Below are 19730 nucleotides of genomic sequence, written 5' to 3'. Positions count from 1 at the left end.
GAGCATATCCTATGATTTTCCACACTGCCACATGCTGCCTCAAATGAATAGTTTCTCTTGAAGTGTTGACAACCACAGTATGAAAAGGGACTGCCCTCCCTCCTCTAAAAGACAACCAGGACTAAGCCAATTAATCCTCCAGTGTCCATTTACTTCAGTCATCCACAATCCCCAAACGCCAACCTTTTCTGTAAACCCTCTAATCTGACCAAATTCCTCACCCCTCTCCTAACTCTGGAGCCCTTCTACTGTTTCCTCTGGGACTTCTCATCTGTCATTGGCTAACTCCCCTTTGCCTCCTTGCCTTAAAAGAAACCTGGCTATCACCTGAAGAAGAGACTTCTCCAGCAGCCCTCTCAACTAGAGTCTGTTTTCTCTCTCACACCCAACCTTATCAGTGTTGTCCTTAATTTTCAGTGCCATTTCCAAATCATTTATTTCCCTTTCTGTTGCAAAGATCTATCTCTATTTTCCTTTGAGTAGCTTCCACTGGCTGCTATCACACATATTTACAGCCTGCTACTCACTTCCTGGTCACTCCCACTCAAAGGCTTTAGTTCCTGGTTCAGTCTTCTTCTGTACCCCTGCAGTCATCATTCTAGGCGACTTGAACAGCCACAGTGATGATTTATCAACACGCTGACCGCTCCATTTTCTGACCTCCATTCCATGTTAGCCAATACTCCCATGAATACACCCTGGAACTTATCACAAAAATGTTCAACAACTTCTATATCTAAAATGAATCTTATGCACCCTACACACAACCTCCAACCTCCTATCCATGCAGCTCACTTGCTCCTGAATTTCCACTACACTTCCTAGACTTCAATTTGAGCTCCAAAAAACTATCCATCAGTCCGCCTGCCTTCACTTCTCTCTTTACCTAATCATAGTCCATCAAAACCACTCAAACATCAAGATCCACCTACCCGCTTCCCCCTTCCTCCCTTTCCAAAATTTAATTGGCAAAATCCCAACTTTGGGATAGTTGAACTTAACTCTCCTACTGTCTCTATACTGGAGCAGTATGTCCTAGAGAATATTACAAAACCTGGTTCACAGCTTTCACTTGAAAGTTATAATTACCTTCTGCTATGGTTTCAATGTGTCCCCCAAAGTTCACATTAGAAATTTAATCTTCAATGCAACAATATTGAGAGGTGAGACCTTAAAGAGGTGATTAGGTCATGAAGGCTCTGACCTCATGAATGGATTAATGCTGTTATCGTGGGAGTGGACTAATTATCACCAGAGTGGGTTCCTTATAAAAAGGACGAATTCAGCCCCTTTCCCTTGTCGCTCTTGCTCTCTCATGGTCTCTTGTTCTTCCATCTTCTACCATGGGATGAAACAGCAAGAAGGCCCTCACCAGATGTGGCCCCTTGACCTTGGACTTCCCAGCCTCCAGAACTATAAGGAAGAAATGTCTTTTCTTTAGAAATTATCTGTCTATGGTATCCTGTTATAGCAACACAAAACAGACTAAGATGCCTTCCTGCATGTAATCACCTTGTCTCAAATTGGTCTTCCCACTGACCCTGCCCTTTAGCTGATGAGCTTACTTTCAATGAGAAAACAGAAACCTTTGCAGAACTCCATTTTCCTATTTCCAAGTCTATGTGTCTCCCTACATCTGAACCCACATTCTCCTTCTTCCTTCCAGTTACAATAAAGGAAGTGTCCTTCCTCTCATCAAAAGCCATTCTCTCTTCTCCCTGTATTCCTTCACTTACACTGCCTCACACCCAGAATGATCTCCTCTTTCGGCTACATCAACCTTTTCTTCTCCATTATATATATTCAGTCATTCAACAAGTATTTACTGAATATCGACAACATACCAGTACCAATCTAGCTGAATAAGACAAAGTCCCTGTGCTCATAGTTTATGGTCTAGTAAGAAAAAGAGATGGAGAAATAAGCAAATAAATACACAATGTCAAGCCTATATGTGTGTGTGTGAATATGAGGAGCAGGGAAGGTCTGGTACATAAGATAAGGTGATCAGAACAAGCTTCTTTGAGGAAGAGTCACTTAAGACTTGAATGAAATGAGACAGCAAATCATAGCATCGGGAAGAAGAGCATTTTAAGCAGAGGGAGCAGCACTCTGGGAGGCCGAGGCGGCTGGATTGTTTGAGCTCAGGAGTCCGAGACCAGCCTGAGCAAAAGCGAGACCCTGTCTCTACTAAAAATAGAAAGAAATTAGCTGGACAACTAAAAATATATATAGAAAAAATTAGCCAGGCATGGTAGCGCATACCTGTAGTCCCAGCTACTCGGGAGGCTGAAGCGAAACGATTGCTTAAGCCCAGGAGTTTGAGGTTGCTGTGAGCGAGGCTGATGCCATGGCACTCTAGCCTGGGCAACAGAGTGAGACTCTGTCTCAAAAAAAAAAAGAAAACAAAAAAAGCAGAGGGAGCAATACAAATGTCTTAGATGAGAATACACTGGGCACACAGAACAGCAAAAGGCCAGCAAGACTAAAGTTGAATGAAGGACAAATGTGGTAAAAGACTGAGATTAGAGATGTAACCAGAGGTCAGATTGTATAGGGCCTTAGAGGCCACAATAATAAATTGGGATTTTGTAGCAAGTGTGGGAAGACAATGAAGAGTTTTGAGCAGTGATCTGATTTATATTTTAAATAGACCTGTCTGCAAGAAGAATAGGCTGCAGGGGAAACAACAAGTGGAAAGACCATTAGGAAGTTAGTACAATAACCCAGGTGAGAACTGATGGTGGCTTAGATGATTGGCAGCAGGTAGAGAGATGTAAGTCAAAGGTAGATAAATTTTTAAGGTACAGTCAAATGGCTTATTTAAAGGTTGAATGTAGCATGTGATAAAAAAAGGAAATCAAGAGGATTTCTAAATTTTTGGCCTGACCTGAGAAATATTGGGTGAATATAAACATGCTGTAGTGTCTCCTAGTCAAATACACACACACACCCTCCCCATCAACATCTTCCTCCAAACACCACTTACTTCTTTGTTCCTCTTCATAGCAAACTTTCTCAAAAGAATTGTCTACTTAAACTATCTCCATCCACTTCCTCCCCTTCTGTGTGCCAGCTAACACTCTACCATTTCATCAATCATCCCCATCTTGCCAAATCAAATGGTCACTTTTCTGTCCTCACCTTACTCAATCTCCCAGCAGCATTCAAAATAACTGACCTTCCTTCTTTTTCAAATATTCGACTTTCTTGTCTTCTGGGGAAGCACACTTACCTGGCTTTCCTTCTATCTTTCTGTCTACTCCTATCTCCTTTGCAGACTCCTTCTCCAGCTATCCATTACATGTTCAAAGCTTGGAACCTTCTTTACTCATACACTATACTCTGCCCTAGATGATCTCATCCATCCCCATGGCTTTACATACCATCAATACGTGATGGCCCAAGTTTCTATCTCTAGACCAAACAGCTCCTTTCAGACTGATAACCATCTATTAGACAACTCTGCCTGCATTTCTCATCAATACCTCAAACCTAACAAGACCAATTGGAACTCTCAGTTTTCACAGCATCTATCATGAATTTTAATTATAGTTTTTAATTATTATAACTCTTCCTCAATAAATGGTAAGCTCACAAAGCAGTAATTAAGGCTGTTGTGTTTACCAATGTATACCTAGCAACTAAATAGGGCTTGGCAAAAGTAGGCACTCAGTAGACATCAAAATTTACTAGGCCCTGTCTCTGCCCTCAAAAAATTCACAGACTAATGCGAGAAGCAGACACATAAACCACAAGAACAATACAACATGGTAAGCGCCACTACTGAGTAGTGAGAGGAAGCACATAGGTGCTGCATGAATCCAGAAGTGGGCCCCTCAATAGCCTGGGAGCTAGGGAAGACTTCCTTGAGAAGGTGACTTCAGACTTTATTTTTACAGGATAAGACTAAGTATAGCTATTAAATGTCTACTATATAATTATTATTTTCCTTTTTTATATATATAATTGCTTTTAAGCTTTATAATAATTCTTCAAGTAGGTATAAATATCTTCCATTTTATATGTGAAGCATAGAGAGATTAATAATCAGGTAACTAGAACCAGGATTTAAACTGAAGTCAACCTACTTTTAAGTCCCCCTTCCCCGCCCCCCCTTTTTTTGCTATATCATAAAAAGTTACTAAAACATCTTTTATAATTGCTATCTACTATCTGTTTGACCTTAAACAAAGCACTCTTGTACTCTTCTTGGCCTCCATTTTGACCGTGGGGCTCAATTACCAGTCCCTAAAGCCTTCTCAATCTAGCCCGCTCCTTTTCCTTTATTCATTGATGATTGAGGCTTAATTTTAAACCAGTCAGTGGCAACCCTAGGCTTTTAGAATACAGTTTTTTTCCACAACTTAAAAATGCACTCAGGAACAACCACAATAACATCTGTATAGCACTTTACAAAGCATTTTCACACATTATTTCATCTGATCTTCACCAACCCTATGAGGTATTAAATCCCTATTCTACAGAGGCCTGTGGAAGTAAAATGCCTAGCCGAGCTGCATCTGGTTCTGGACTCTACAGCCTGTCAGAAATTGAATTTAAGAAAATGGAGGGGGGAGGAAGGAAAGGAAGAGATCAAATGACTCATAGAGGGAGCTCAGCACAGAGCCACCCAAGTGGCCTCAAGCCAGAAGTTAACAGGGATGAAGTTCGTTTCCCTTCCAAAGTAATGAGTATTAGGCCACGGCACAGTGACCTACCACATGGAACTGTTCTTTTTTTCATCTCAGCAATACCTAGAGTCTAGTCCCAGAGGTAGGTAGAAAACAGAAAATAAGAGAACTCTTTGTACACTATATGCACACACAGGGTCAGAAGATAACATGGTATAAGAGAATACATACCACTACCTTTAGGCAAGACTTGAGTTTAAGGCCAGGCCAGGCATGGTGGCTCACGCCTATATTCCTAACATTCTGGGAGGCCAAGGTGGGAGGATCACTGGAGGTCAGGAGTTCGAGACCGGCTTCAGCAAAAGTGAGACCCTGTCTCTACTAAAAATAGAAAGAAATTAGCCAGACAACTAAAAATAGAAAAAATTAGCCAGGCATGGTGGCGCACACCTGTAGTCCTACAGCTACTCGGGAGACTGAGGCAGAAGGATCGCTTGAGCCCAGGAACTGGAGATTGCTATGAGCTAGGCTGATGCCATACTACTCTAGGCAACAGAGCAAGACTCTGTCTCAAAAAAAAAAAAAAGACTTGAGTTTAGGTCCCAGCTCTACCACTGATTTGCTTAATCAAAGGTTCACTCTTCTGCATTATCGCAGCTCCTTGTGCCTCCCTCTACAATACTTACCACATGAGGTTCCACACTCCTTGACCTGCATTTGAGGGCAGCAACTGAGTCCAATTTCCATTTTGTGTCCCCAGCACCTAGCACCGTAACTAGCACAGAGTAGATGGTTCAGAGAATGTCTGATAGTGGATGGATGCAATAGTCAAAGCTTATTGTATATATACACATTCCACATTCTAATCTAGATACACAGTGCCAGTAAAACAGCAACCTTGTCATTCTCATCTCTGTTTCCCTTCTAATTCTCCCCACTTTCAGGAAACTGCTCAAGAAAAATTTGCTGAGTAGAAATAAACCAGTCCAAAAAGCCAGCCTTCTCAGAGGAAGAGAATTAACCTATATGGTTTCCTTTCCCAGACTATATTCTTTCTCTCCACACCCACCACTACCCACAAATAACCCCTATCTTGCCTAGACCGCCCTCTTCTTCAAAAGACCACTGTCTTCTCCCCCAGTACACCTCCTTCTCCTCTCCCTCCACCTCATCCATGTTATCCCCCCTCTTCTTCCTTGGGCTCACAAGTCATCCTCCTTTCATCCAAGTCAGCAGTGCCTCAGAGCTGCCAAAGAGTCTCTGGTCATCTCCCAGACATTCATCTCCCTAAATGGAATTTGAGCTTCTGCCCAACCCTCCTTAACACTCTTGCTTCCTCCCACTCTAGCCTTAGAGGCCCCCACTTCCCTGCTGGCCACTTGCTGCCGGTCCATCCCCAAGAAAGAAGGTGGGGGGCAAATCCAGGAAGAAGGATTGCTTATTGGCAGGCCCGAGGCAAGGCACAGAGGCAGTAAGGAGAGAGACTGGCACTTGGGGAAGACAAAATTTGAAGGTGAAAGCTAACAGCAAGTAAATTAGGTAGGAAACAGAATGTTCAGACCTCATAAACATCACCATAAAGGTCTGTACAAACCTGTAACCTAATAATGAGAGAGCTTAATCAAAAATTCTAAGAAGAAAAGAGAAGAAAGTCTAACCAAGAAGAGGAGGATCCAAGAGAGGGGAGGAAAAACTGGCTGTAGAGAGGGGGAGATATGAAAGGGGAAGCATGAGGGGAATAGGAGAAGGGAGAAAGTGGAGGTGGAAGAAAAGGTGGGGGGAGCAGGGCAGGAAAAAATGATCAGGAGAAGGAAGTAAAAAGAAAAGTGAGGCGAGGAAGAAGAGGTAGAATCAAGAAAAAACCAGGGGGAGGAAGGAGATCCAAAATAATCATAGTAGGTTGGTAACAGGCCTGACATGAGTTTCTTGGTGCCAGATAATAAAGAAGGTAAGAATTATAGTGATTAAGACATTACACAGCCGCAAGGTCTGTCATTAACTTTGCAGAGTAAGGAGGGGACTCTAGAGAAGAGACAGCCTAGTTTAAAAGCAACTTTATACATAAAGATCAAAGAATTGTCTAGTTCGGAGAAAAACCATCAACATACCTTGACCTCCTTTCCAACCCCACCTCCCTACACCTAACATACCTACACTCAACACTAAAATAAGCATCAGTATTCTCAGCCTCTGCCTTGCCCCTGAAGTCACTGGGTCCTAAACAGACCAGAAAAATGCCATTCAAAAGGCTGGCTGGCTGGCTGACAGACAGGATACCATGGTCTGCTTCCCAAGTTCACCCCTTTCTCTCCCACAGTGTTGAGGGGGACATCTCGGCAGCCTATTGTAGGACTTTAATCAGCTCACCTTTCCAAGACGGTCTGACAGCCTGGGAAAGCCAGAGTTATAAACAGAATGTCAAGACCTTCCCTGCACAGGTAAGGAAACTGAGGCCCACAAAGGATGCCTGAATAGGACTAGCCTCCCAGGTCTCCCAACTCCAAGTTCACTCCACCTCTTAACAGAGAAAGACCTCAAGGTCCCAGCAGGCCAGCAGCTAAGCCAAGGCAGAGGAAAGCATCATGTTGGCCACCAAGCAGAAGGGTGCCCACAAAGGAGTGGAGTTCCTGAGGCTGAGCAGTTCCCCAAAAGCTCAGCTTCCCCTTCACCCCTTGCCTGCCCAGAGCTCTGATTCCAGTGCAGGCCTAGCTCTGCATGGGCTTATCTAAAGGCTCCACCCTCGGCCCCTTTTCTCATTTAGGGTCCGTTAAGGTAAAGGGAACATAATGTGTCCCCCAAGTCTACTAGACCCCGTGTCACCACTCCCGGAAAGCCAGCAGAGATCCCCTAGAGCCCAGCCCAATTGCAAGAGCCCCAAACAGGGCCGGCATTACCTGGTGGGGGCAGCCAGCCCCGGCATCTCTGGCGATTGTTTCTGTCGCAGAGCAGCACCTCTCCCGGCCTGGCCGGATTCGCGCAAAGGCCCCGCTCCACCGGCTCTGCTCGATTTGGCTGGGCTGGGCTGGGCTCCCAGCAGCTCAGCCGCCCAGCTCCCGAGGTGCAGCACGCTCGCGCCCTCGCAGGGCGGCAGCGAAGGCACCGCCTCGGGGTTGGCGAAGCAGAAGGGGCGGGGGAAGAAGGGAGAGAAGGAGGCGGGAGGAACCCGAGCGCTTCTCCTTTCTGCAAAGAAGCGCTGAAGGCGGAGAGAAGGCTACCTTCCCAACGTCTCAGCTATTCTCCCCCCACCCCCAGTCTCCACCAGAAGGTAATTTCTCTCTGGGGCCAGGCTTTCTAGCGCCTGTCAAAGTCCTGGTTGAGCCCCAGAGTCAAGGAACAGAACCAGAGATCCTCTGTGCCCTAGTTTCTGCAGCTGAGTATATAGGAGTCTCTTCTAGGATTCTTTAGGTCAGACCTAGGATTCAGATTAGGCCTCAGGAAAAGACATGCACTCCCCTCGGCTATCCCCAACGTGTCAGGTTATAATTCTAATGCCCCAGGGAAAATACTAGGTGGGCCCTCATAGTGGCTTGTAAGCCAAGAAAGCTCAGCTGCTGCTGCTACCATTTATTAAGAACTACTGTGTACCAGATACTTTATAAACATTATGTCTCTCTCACAACAACCTTATAAAGCAGGTAGCATACCAATTCACATATGTCAAAACTGAGGTCTAGGGAGAATGTGGTTTCATGCAATAAGTATTTCTTAAGCACTTATTGTGTATCAGGCATTGTGATGGAACCTGAGCTAAACAACATATTACAGAATATTTACCAAACCTGGCCCAGACCCCTTAAATACCAATAGTGCCCCCCAAGAGTTGAAATAATAAAAAACATCACGCATTTGCAAATGCTCCCTAGGAGGTAGTATTACCTTACCACCTCCCCTAACCCTGCTCTGGAGAGACATGACAGGAGTCAAATTATGCAGCATCCCTTCCAGGTCATAATAATTACAGGAGTTTGGGTTTTGTTCCAAGTTTTAGCAATGAGAAGGCTTTAGAAGGTTTTTAAGCAGAAGGACAAAATCTAACTTAAATTTTTAAAAGACCAGCCTGTCAGTCAGGGTGAATTTAAACATAATAATTAAATTAAATTAAATTTTAAAAAAGACCAGCTTGGGCAACATGGCATGACCTTGTCTCTGAAAAACACATGCGCGCGCGCGCACACACACACACACACACACACACACACGTAAACTTAGCCAGGTATGGTGGCACACGCCTATAGTCCAAGCTACACAGGAGACTAAGGTAGGAGGATCACTTGAACCCAGGAATTAGAGGTTACAGCGAGCTATGAGTGTGTACTCCAGCCAGGGCAACAGAGTGAGACCCTGTCTCTAATAAAGAAATAAATAATAAAAGAAAACAAGTTAATAGATTCTTTCAGAGCTCTAGGCAAAAGAAGATGGTAATGATTAGGACTAAAATAAGATGAAAAGATACAAGCATATTCTAAGGATCCAACTTGGAAGAAGCAGCAGCAGAACTTGGTGTAAGACTGAATATGATGGGTATGAGAGGGCAGTGATTCCCCAGCACCACACATCTGGGAAATGGGTGAGCTCCCCAGGTTCTGGTCTGACTCCCAAGCCTATGCTGATTTATTTCTCTTACTATTTATTTTTCTCTGCCATACTGTTTACAAAAGACCACTGTTAATCATCTCTGTATCAATTGCTGTATCCCACTCTCTACTGCTGGCAAGAAGCAGGTAACTAGCATTAAGCCTGATGAATGAATTAAGCGTGCTAGGGAGAAATGTTATTGTATTTATCTATCTTCCCTGACAGATGTATACACCTCTATTCAATGTACCCAAATTGGTCTAATTGCAGAGGAAATAAGGAAAGAATTCCATGAGGAAAGAAAGAACCAAGCTCTTTTGTTAAGTATTGTTCATCCTTGTGCTTGTGCTATTCCAACAGAGGTGCCAAATTTGGTAGAAGAGACAGAGAATTTCTTTAAGATACCCACATTAAAGATAGAACTGGTCAATAATAAAGACTGGGAGATCTGCTGTACTCTGAGAACTCAGCTACAAAGTCATTTTAAGATGTTCTTTTGATCCCACACCCTTCCCCTTCATCTCAATTTATACAGGGTAGAAGAGAGCCAGAAGCAGTCCTCTACCTTGAATACAACTTTTCAAACTAATGATCAATAATCATAGCATCTGATCTTATCCAACTTCGCACCCCATGCAGCATCCTTTTATAGATGGTCTTTCAGGCTTTGCTGGAACATACACAGGAACAGGGAGCTCATACACTAGCACTATGAGACAACACTTCCTCACATTCAGCTAAGTACCTCTTTGTAAACTTCCAGTGCTGCTCCTGGAGCAATGTCCTTCAGGGCAAATCACATTAAAGGCTTTCAGATATGTGTATATGATGATCTATTGAGCCCCTGCACTTTTTCTCTTCTCCAGGATAAATACCCCCAGTTCTTTTAATCATTTGCTCATTCAACAAGTAAGCATCTTGTGCAAGTTACTGGGGACAGATGTGTCAGTGAACAGAACCATACCTTCAAGGAGTTTATGATCTTCCAGAGTTTAGTATGGTGGTTTTCAATTCTCCCTGTACATCAGCTTTAAAAATATATAAAATACTAGAGTCCCAACAGAGATTTTGATTCAATTGGTCTGGGATGCAGCCCACGCAACTTATTTTTATAGAGATTAACTATAGCTATATAAATATCTATTGGGAGACTGACACTACCAAACATCATGACTTACTATAAAGCTACAGTGATCAAGATAGTGTGGTGTTAGTGAAAGAACAGACAAATAGACCAGTGGGATTGAAAAAGAGCTCTCAGAATAGACCCACACAAATACAGTTAACTGACTGTAAAAGAACAAAGGAAATTCAATGAAAAAAGGACAATGTTTTCAATAAATCATACTTGAATAACTGAAAAACCACATCCCAAAAAAATCTAGACACAGACTTTATACTTTTCACAAATATTAACTCAAAATGGATCACAGACCATTGCATTTGTAAAATGTAAAACTATAAAATGTCTAGAATATAATGTGGGAGAAAATCTATGTGACCTTGGGTTTGACAATGACTTTTTAGACACAACATCAAAAGCACAATCCATGAAAGAAAAAATTGACAAGCTGGACTTGATTTAAAACTTCTGTTCTGCAAAAGACAATGTTAATAGAATAAAAGGACAAATCACAGACTGGGAGAAAACACATCTAATAAAGGACTTATATCAAAAATACATAAAGAACTCTTTAAAAACTCAACAATAAGAAAACAAGCAACCCAATCAAAAAATGGGCAAAAGATCTCACCAAAGAAGATATACACATGATAAATAAACATACAAAAAGATGCTCAACATGTCATTAGGAAATTGCAAATTAAAACAACAATGAAATAACCACTACATATCTCTTAAAATGGCTAAAATCCAAAACACTGACAACAACAAATGCTGATACGGATTCAGAGCATCAGAAACTCTCATTCATTGCTAGTGGGAATGAAAAATGGCATAACCACTTTGGAGTTTCTTACAAAACTAAATACAGTCATGTGTCACACAATAATGGAGATACTTTCTAAGAAATGTATCATTAGGCAATTTTGTCATTGAGCAAACATCATAGAGGGTACTTAGACAAACCTAGATGGTATAGCCTACAACGTACCTAGACTATATGGTATAACCTATTGTTTCTAGCTACAAACCTGAACAGCATGTTACTGTACTGAATACTGTAGCCATTATAACACAATGGTAAGTATTTGTGTATCTAAACAGATCTAAATATAGAAAAGGTACAGCAAAAATTCAGTATAAAAGATAAAGGGTACACCTGTATAGGGCACCTACCTGAGTTTGCAGGACTGGAAATTGCTCTGGGTGAGTCAGTGAGTGGTGAGTGAATGTGAAGGCCTAGGACATTACTGTACACTACTGTAGACTTTATAAACACTGTTCACTTAGGCTACACAATTTATAAAAAAAAAAAAAGAAATTCTTTCTTCAATAATAAGTTAAACTTAGCTTACTATATATAACTTATTTACTTTATAAACTTTTAATTTTTTTAACTTTTTGACTCTTTTGTCATAACACTTAGCTTAAAACACAAACATATCATACAGCTGTACAAAAATACTGTCTTTCTTTATATCCTTACCTATAAGCTTTTTTCTATTCTTTTTTGGTTTTTTTACTTTTTGAACTTTTTTTATTAAAAACTAAGACAAAAAACACACACATTAGCCTAGGCCTACACAGCATCAGGATCGCCAATATCATTATCTTCCACCTCCACATCTTGTCCCACTGGATGGTATTCAGGGAAAAGAACATACATGGAGCTATCATCTCCTATGTAACAATGCCTTCTGGAAAACTTCCTGAAGGACCAGCCTGAGGCTGTTTTACCGTTAACTTTTTTATATATATAAGTAGAAATAGTACACTCTAACTCTCTAACTATAAAAAGTATACTGTAGTAAATACATAAACCATAGTCATTATCATTATTAAGCGTTATGTACTATACATAATTGTACGTGCTATACCTTTAAACAACTGGCAGCACAGTAGGTTTGTTTATGCCAGCATCACCACAAACACATGAGTAATATTACAACATTACAACGGCTATGTCATATATGTGATGTGGTCCATCACTGAAGAAGATACCATTATGTATTTACTATACAATCCACCAATTGCACTCCTAGGTATTTACCCAAATAAGTTGAAAACTATGTTCACACAAAAACCTGCTCATGAATGTTTATTGCAGCTTTATTCATAATTGCTAAAAAGTGGAAGCAACCAAGATGTCCCTCAATAGTTGACTGAATAAACTGCGGTACGTCCATACAATGGATTATTATTTGGCAATAAAAAGAAATTAAAGGCCGGGCGCGGTGGCTCACGCCTGTAATCCTAGCACTCTGGGAGGCCGAGGCGGGTGGATCGCTCGAGGTCAGGAGTTCGAGACCAGCCTGAGCAAGAGTGAGACCCCGTCTCTACTAAAAAATAGAAAGAAATTATATGGACAACTAAAATATATATATACAAAAAATTAGCCGGGCATGGTGGCGCATGCCTGTAGTCTCAGCTACTCGGGAGGCTGAGGCAGTAGGATCGCTTAAGCCCAGGAGTTTGAGGTTGCTGTGAGCTAGACTGACGCCACGGCACTCACTCTAGCCTGGGCAACAGAGTGAGACTCTGTCTCAAAAAAAAAAAAAAAAAAAAAAGAAATTAACTATCACACCACAAAAAGACATGGGAAAACCTTAAGTGTAGATCGCTAAGTGAAAGAAGCCAAACTGAAAAGGCTGATTCCAACCATATGATATTGTTGAAAAGGCAAAACTACAGAAACAGGTAAAAAAGATCAGTGGTTGCCAGGTATTTAGAAGGTGTGGAAGGAGGGTTAAAAGATGAATAGGTGGAGCACAGGGCATTTTTAGGGTGGTAAAACTATTCTGCATGATACATGACCTTATGCATTTGTCAAAACCCACAGAACTATACAACATAAAGAGTAAACAAACCCTAATGTAAACTATGAAACTTCAGTCAATAATAATGTATTAGACCAGGCGTGGTGGCTCATGCCTATAATCCTAGCACTCTGGGAGGCTGAGAAGGAAGGATCACTTAAGGCCAAGAGTTTGAGCCTAAACAACATAGCAAGACCAGGTCTCTACAAAAAAAAAAAAAAAAAAAAAAAGCCGGGCATGGTGGCATGCACCAGTAGCCCAGCTACTTGGAAGGCCAAAGCAGACAACCCCTTGAGCCCAGGAGTTTGAGATTATAATAAGCTATAATGATATCACTGTCCTCCAGCCCAAGCAATAGCATGAAACTCTGTCTCAAAAAAAGAAAAAAAAAAAAAGAAGAAGTATTGATATTGGTTCACTTGCACTACATTAATGAGATGTTTATACTAGAGGAAACTGGAGAAGGACTTTGTACTTTATGCCCAATTTTTCAATAAACCTAAAACTGCTCTAAAAAAATAAAGTCTATTAAAGTAAAAGAAAAAATAAAAAGTATCAAGCAAAAAAAATGAAAAAGGAATATACAAGATAAAGCTCATTTTCTTTTTATTAAATTTATTAGACATAAAATTACTCTGTCAAATTGCTAGAAAAGTTTCTAAATACTCTGAATTTCTATGCTTATCTCATTGCAGACTAGGAACAGTTCATACTATACTTTCAGTAATGGTGATCTAGGGCACCCTCCACTAGACATAGTCCTGTTTGCAATGACCCTCTTTACTGCTTGGTACCCCAAGGGAACACAATACTCTCTCTAAGTGCAGTCTGTCCCCTGCAGAACACAGTGGAACCAACACGTCTTTTAACTGTACTTAATACATCCAATAATTCAGTCTGAAGCTGCATTAATTTTTAGCCACTGCAATGCCTTTGGCTGACATTGAGCTTCGGCAGCCAAAATCACCTTTCATAAGAATAGCAACATGCTAAGTTTCCTCCAGTCTGCCCATATGTTGCCATTTCTTTAAGACTTAAAATGCAGAACTTCACTGTCACCCTCTTAAATTTCATGATTAGCTTCAGCCTGTACTTTTCAAGCTCTCTCTCTCTGCCATCTAACATATTAGTTTTCCCTTACAGTCTCTGTCACCTGCAAAGCTAATAATTATGCCATCTGTTCAAACATTTACCAAACATCTACCTTTGCCTATACTAGGTTTTGAGAATTAACAATGACCTAGAAATGGCCTGTCTCTAGGAAATCACCATTAATAGGGGAAGTTGGTAAATATAAAACTAAAAAGTGTTACACTAGAAAAGTAACAAACAAAATAAATAAGATTGGGTAGAAGAAACAAAAATCTATCCTACACTTTGCACAGCAAAGGAAACAATCAACAAAGTGAAGAGATAACCCACAGAGTGGGATAAAATATTTGCAAACTACCCATCTGACAAGGGATTAATAACTAGAATATAAAAGGAGCTCCAACAACTTGGTAAGAAAAAATAAAATAATCCAATTAAAAAATGAGCAAAGGATCTGAATAGACATTTCTCAAAAGAAGACATACAAATGAGGCAGGGAGGGAGGAGGTAAAAACCTACCTATCAGGTACAATGAACACTATTCGGGTGATGGGCACACTAAAAACTCCAACTTAAGCACTATAAAAGGTAATCACGTAACAAAAACATTTGTACCCCCTTAATATTTTGAAGTTAAAAAAACCATACAAATGGCCAACAGGTATATGAAAAAATGCTCAACATAATTAGTCATCAGAGAAATGCAAATCAAAACTATGAGACATCACCTCACCCCAGCTGAAATGGCTTTTATCAAAAAGTCAGGCAATAATGAATGCTGATGAAGATGTGAAGAAAGGGGAACCCTAATACACTGTTGGTGCAAATATAAATTAGTGCAACCACTACGGACCACTATGGAGAACAGTATGGAGGTTCCTCAAAAAACTAAAAACAGAACTACCGTATGACCCAGCAATCCCACTGCTAGGTATATATCCAAAGAGGGGAATTCAGTGTGTCAAAAAGATATCTGCACTCCCATGTTTACTGCAACTCTGTTCACAATAGCCAAGATATGGAATCAACCTAAGTGTCCATCAACAGATGAATGGATAAAGAAACTGTGGTACGTATACACAATGGAATATTATATAGCCAAAAAAAGAATGAAATCCTGCCATTTGAAACAATATGGATAGAACTGAAGAACAACATGTTAAGTGAAATAAGTCAAGCACAGAAAGACAAACTTCACATGTTCTCACTCATATGTGAGAACTAAATATTAAAAACAATTGATCTCATGGAGACAGAGAGTAGAATGATGATTACCAGAGGCTGGGAAAGGTAGCAAGGATAGGGAGATAAAGTGGGGATGGTTAATGGGTATAAAAATATAGTCAGATAGTTATTAATAGAATGAACAATATTTGATAGCACAACAAAGTGACTATAATCAACAATAAGTCAGGGTAAATTTTAAAATAACTGAAAGAGTGGAATTGGAATGTTCCTAATGCAAAGAAATGTTAAATGCCTAAGGTGATGGATACCCCAATTACCTTGATTTGATTAATTCACATGGTAAGCCTGTATCAAAATATCACATGTACTCTATAAAGATATACAACTATTATGTACCAATAATTTTAAAATGAAATTTTTTTAAAATCTATTACAGTATTAGGCAGAATTACTAATATCTTCAGCAGGAAAGATCAAATTCAGATCTTCTATTTAGATTTTAGTTCTGAAAAATCAAATGCTGGTTTGGTTACAGAAGGCTAACTAGCTGGCTCATACATTGTCTCTCTCAACGGTGGGTGCTGCTATAGGAAGCCTGGCTAAGTTTGGCTACCTTTCATGAAACACAAGACTTAGGAAATTGAAGCATACTGGTAAAATGCCAGAAGTTTTATTACTGAGGGCTAATAGCTTATAATCAAGGAAGTAACTATTAGCTAAAGAAATAAAAAAGCAGAATCAAATGAGGTAGAAGGGACTTTAGAGATAAAGCTGTACGTTCAAAGAAATTAAATCCTAGAGATATCAAATGACTTGCTGAAGTTATACAAGTTACCAATTAACTTGTTTTAAGTATTATAACTTCTTTCATTTATATAGTCTTTTGGTTTTCAAAGTAAATAATTCACAAACTGTTCTTACAAGTCATGGACCTTGGCTAGCAATGTTTTGTCTGTGTAGTCATCTTACACCTAACCAGGCCCTTTTAGGTCACAAATCTGGCCTCTCTGGACATGTAAGTTTGTAACTCCTGCTAACTCTATTATAAAAACTAATGATCAATAATTATTAGAAAATTTGGTTTTGTTCAGAGTCTACAGCTTTCAACCTGATGGCTTCTGTATTTAATTGATGACTACTGTGATTTAAAAGCCTATAGGATTTGAAAATGATTGTTTTGCAACCACAAATAATTTTAAGAACAATACATTTACTGAATGAAAATTACAATCTTCTGATATCACCACTTAAATGTACAAGGAAGTCAGTCAATAATGATGATTTGGGTTTTAAAATAATCATCTAATATGCCATTTTTTTCTTGCAGTAATTGGGTGGCAGGGTCAGTTGCCTATTAAGGACACTCTCTGAAATGAGATGGAGTATAAGATAAATAGTAATAACAACTTATAAAATAGTGTAGGTAAAGGAAAAACAAATGGAAAAAAGTAGATTCTATTTAGTGACAGTTGGACACTAAGCAACTAGTCATAAGTCAAAATATACATCTTGAAGTTCAAACAAAGCAAAGAAGCACAAAGAAGGGATACATCAGTTACATCTGTAGAACTAGGGAAAGTTTCATGGAAGAAGCAGTATTTGAGTTGGACATTGAAGAAGGGGTAGAATTTTCATAGATGGAGGTATTGAGATTTCCCTTGAAGGAACAACAAAAACAAAGGCCCAAAGGAGGAAAACACACGAGCTCTGTTTAGGAAATAGTAAATAATCTGGTCATTCAAGGAAATAGTAAATAATCTCATCATTCATTCACCATTTATTGAACATGGTCTACATGCCAGACACAGTGTTAGTCACTATAGATGCAAAGATGATAAGACCTAGTTCTTAGCATCAAGAAGCAAAGCATTTTTAAGGACAACAGAAGACAAAGCTATGTCCCTGATTGACATGTCAGACTTAACAGGTCCAAAATCTGTTCCTCCTTCAATTGTTCCCTCCCCTCTCAATAAATGGCAAGACTACACTTTCACTTGCTAAGCTAAAAATCTGATTCATCTTTGATTCTGCTTTTTGTCTATCAGCCCCACATAGGATCCATCAGCAAATTCTCTATCTTTAAAATAGATCTATAATCCAATCACTTCTCATCACCTTTACTATTACCACCTTGGTCCAAACCACCAGCAACTTTTGTCTAGAACAGTGGATCTCAGTAGGGGGGTGGGTTTTGCTCCCCATGGGACATCTGGCAGTGCCTAGAGAAATTTTGGGTTGAAACAACTGGGGAAGTGCTACTGTCATTTAATGGGTGGAAGCCAGGGATGCTACTAATATTAAATATCCCCTCACAACAAAGAATTACCCAGCCCAAAATGTTAATAGTGCCACTGTTGAGAAACTCTAACCTAGAATATTGCAATAGCCTTCCTCACTGATCCACTCTTGCCTCCCAGAGTGATCCTTTTAAAATATAAGTCTTAGATCGCATCACTCTCTTTTGCTCAAAATCTTCCAGCGGCTTCCCAAATCACTCAATGTAAAAGCCAAAGTCCTTATAAAGACCTACAAGGCCTTACACGATCTTACCTCCCTTCACTTCCTCCCCCATCTTAGACCTTGTCTCCTACTTCCCCATTTTTCACTCACTCTGCTCCAGGCACCATGGCTTTCTCCAACAGGCTATGAACACTCTTGGCTCTGGACCTTTGTACTTATGGTCACTTTGCCTGAAAACACATTTTCTCTCAGATATCCATATGGCTTATTCCCTCTCTTCCTTCAGGTCTCTGTTCAAATGTCACTTTATCAGAGAGGTCTTCCCTGATCATTCTTTATAAAATGACAAAAACCTCTCCCTACTCTGTATCAGCAACTCTTTATTCCCCCCATTCTGCTTTATTTGTATTCTAGCACTTCTCATCAACTGACATTTGCTTATTGATTGACTCCCTCCCAATGGAACATATATGCTCCACAAGGGCAAAGACTTTGTCTTCATCTCCAGACCTCAGAACTATTCCTTGCATACAGTAGACAGATAAGAAATGGTTAAATGAAGGAATGAATAAATGAATGAATGCATGGAGCTAGAAAGACCAGGAAGGAAAACACTTCAAAGAACACTGAAGGCCAGGAAAGGAATTTGAATGCAGTTTTAGAGTGGCCTAAAGAAGTGATTGCCCAGGAGTGGTTCTCTTATCATGTCATACAAATCACCTAGTGCTCTCCCAACCAATAAAACAATAAAAGAGAAAAACAGAAAGAAAGAGAGAATTAGAGAATTCTATAAGAACATTACAATAATCAGCAGTGTCTAATAATGAAATGAACAATCTCTGAGGTATTAACATTTCCAACCCACCCTTTAGCAGAGAAGATGCAGCAACAAATTACTCTCCCGTAATTTTCCTCTCTGCCTTTCCTTTAGAACTCAGCTTAGATGTCACTATGAAGGCTTCCTAGAATCCCTCAAACAGAATTGGTCACTTCTAATTATGGCCCTCAGAGAAGTCTGCCCAAACACTTATTCCAATTTACTAAAAGTATTCGTTAGTATCTGTTTTCACCTCTAAACTAGAAAGGCACTGTATCTCCTCATTTACTAGTAATGCTATATCCCCAGCCCAGAATAAGGCAGCTTCAACAAAACAGACATCAACACATATTTTTATAGAATGATACAGAGTCCAAAAACACTTTTAAAAATCACGTTAAAAAGTCACTAAAGTCAAATGACTTTCAAATGCCTAACCAATGTTCATTCTTCTCTTCAGCCTTGCCAAATAAACCCTAATTTTGTCCAGGGAAGTAATGAGATACCTAAACACTTGTTTTCCCAGCCTCCCTTTAAATTTGGTGTGTCCACATGAGACAGGTCTAGCCAGTAAGCTTCTATGAATTCTGGGGAAATGGTTGCTTAATTGTAAAATAGGAGAGTGCTAGTTATGCCTTTTCCCCCTTTCCTCCTTCCTCAAACATTCTTTCTGAGCTGCAGTAGCTATCTTATAACCATGAATTCATAAGCATAAACACTGAAAGCACACACTCTAAGGCTGGCAGAGTAGAAAAACAGTAAGATCCTGGGCTCAAAATGGTACTGTTAGTATCTGAACCCATGCCAGCAACCAATCACCTCCCTCCTTCTTATTAAGAAAATTAATTCCTACATTTTAAGTCACTGTTAGGTTTTCTACTACTTACAGCTAAAAATATTTCTAATTGATACAAACAAGAAGCATACCAAACAATCAAGAGAAAGATGCTTCTTACCAGTCTGAAACATCAATTCCTCATTAGCTACTGGTCCCTTACTATAAATGAATTCTACTTACTAGCATG

General features: G+C 40.0%; 1 protein-coding gene across 10 annotated transcripts in view; it reads right to left on the bottom strand.

Moving 5' to 3' along the window:
• PAK1 (p21 (RAC1) activated kinase 1) overlaps positions 1 to 19730 on the bottom strand; it is a 109552-nt gene that overhangs the window by 82377 nt on the left and 7445 nt on the right. For 8 of the 10 annotated variants that reach the window (XM_069469206.1, XM_069469211.1, XM_069469210.1 and 5 more), the window contains exon 1: positions 7529 to 7732. The exons of the other annotated variants lie outside the window; for them this stretch is intronic. The gene's annotated coding sequence lies outside the window, so the exon portion shown is untranslated. Of the gene's footprint in view, positions 1 to 7528; positions 7733 to 19730 lie in introns of those variants that run through there. 10 annotated transcript variants of the gene reach the window in all.

This window comes from Eulemur rufifrons, chromosome 6 (assembly GCF_041146395.1).
Source record: "Eulemur rufifrons isolate Redbay chromosome 6, OSU_ERuf_1, whole genome shotgun sequence".
Classification (NCBI taxonomy): domain Eukaryota; kingdom Metazoa; phylum Chordata; class Mammalia; order Primates; family Lemuridae; genus Eulemur; species Eulemur rufifrons.
Note: the sequence above shows the minus strand (reverse complement) of the source record. Positions and strands in the feature narration are given on the sequence as shown.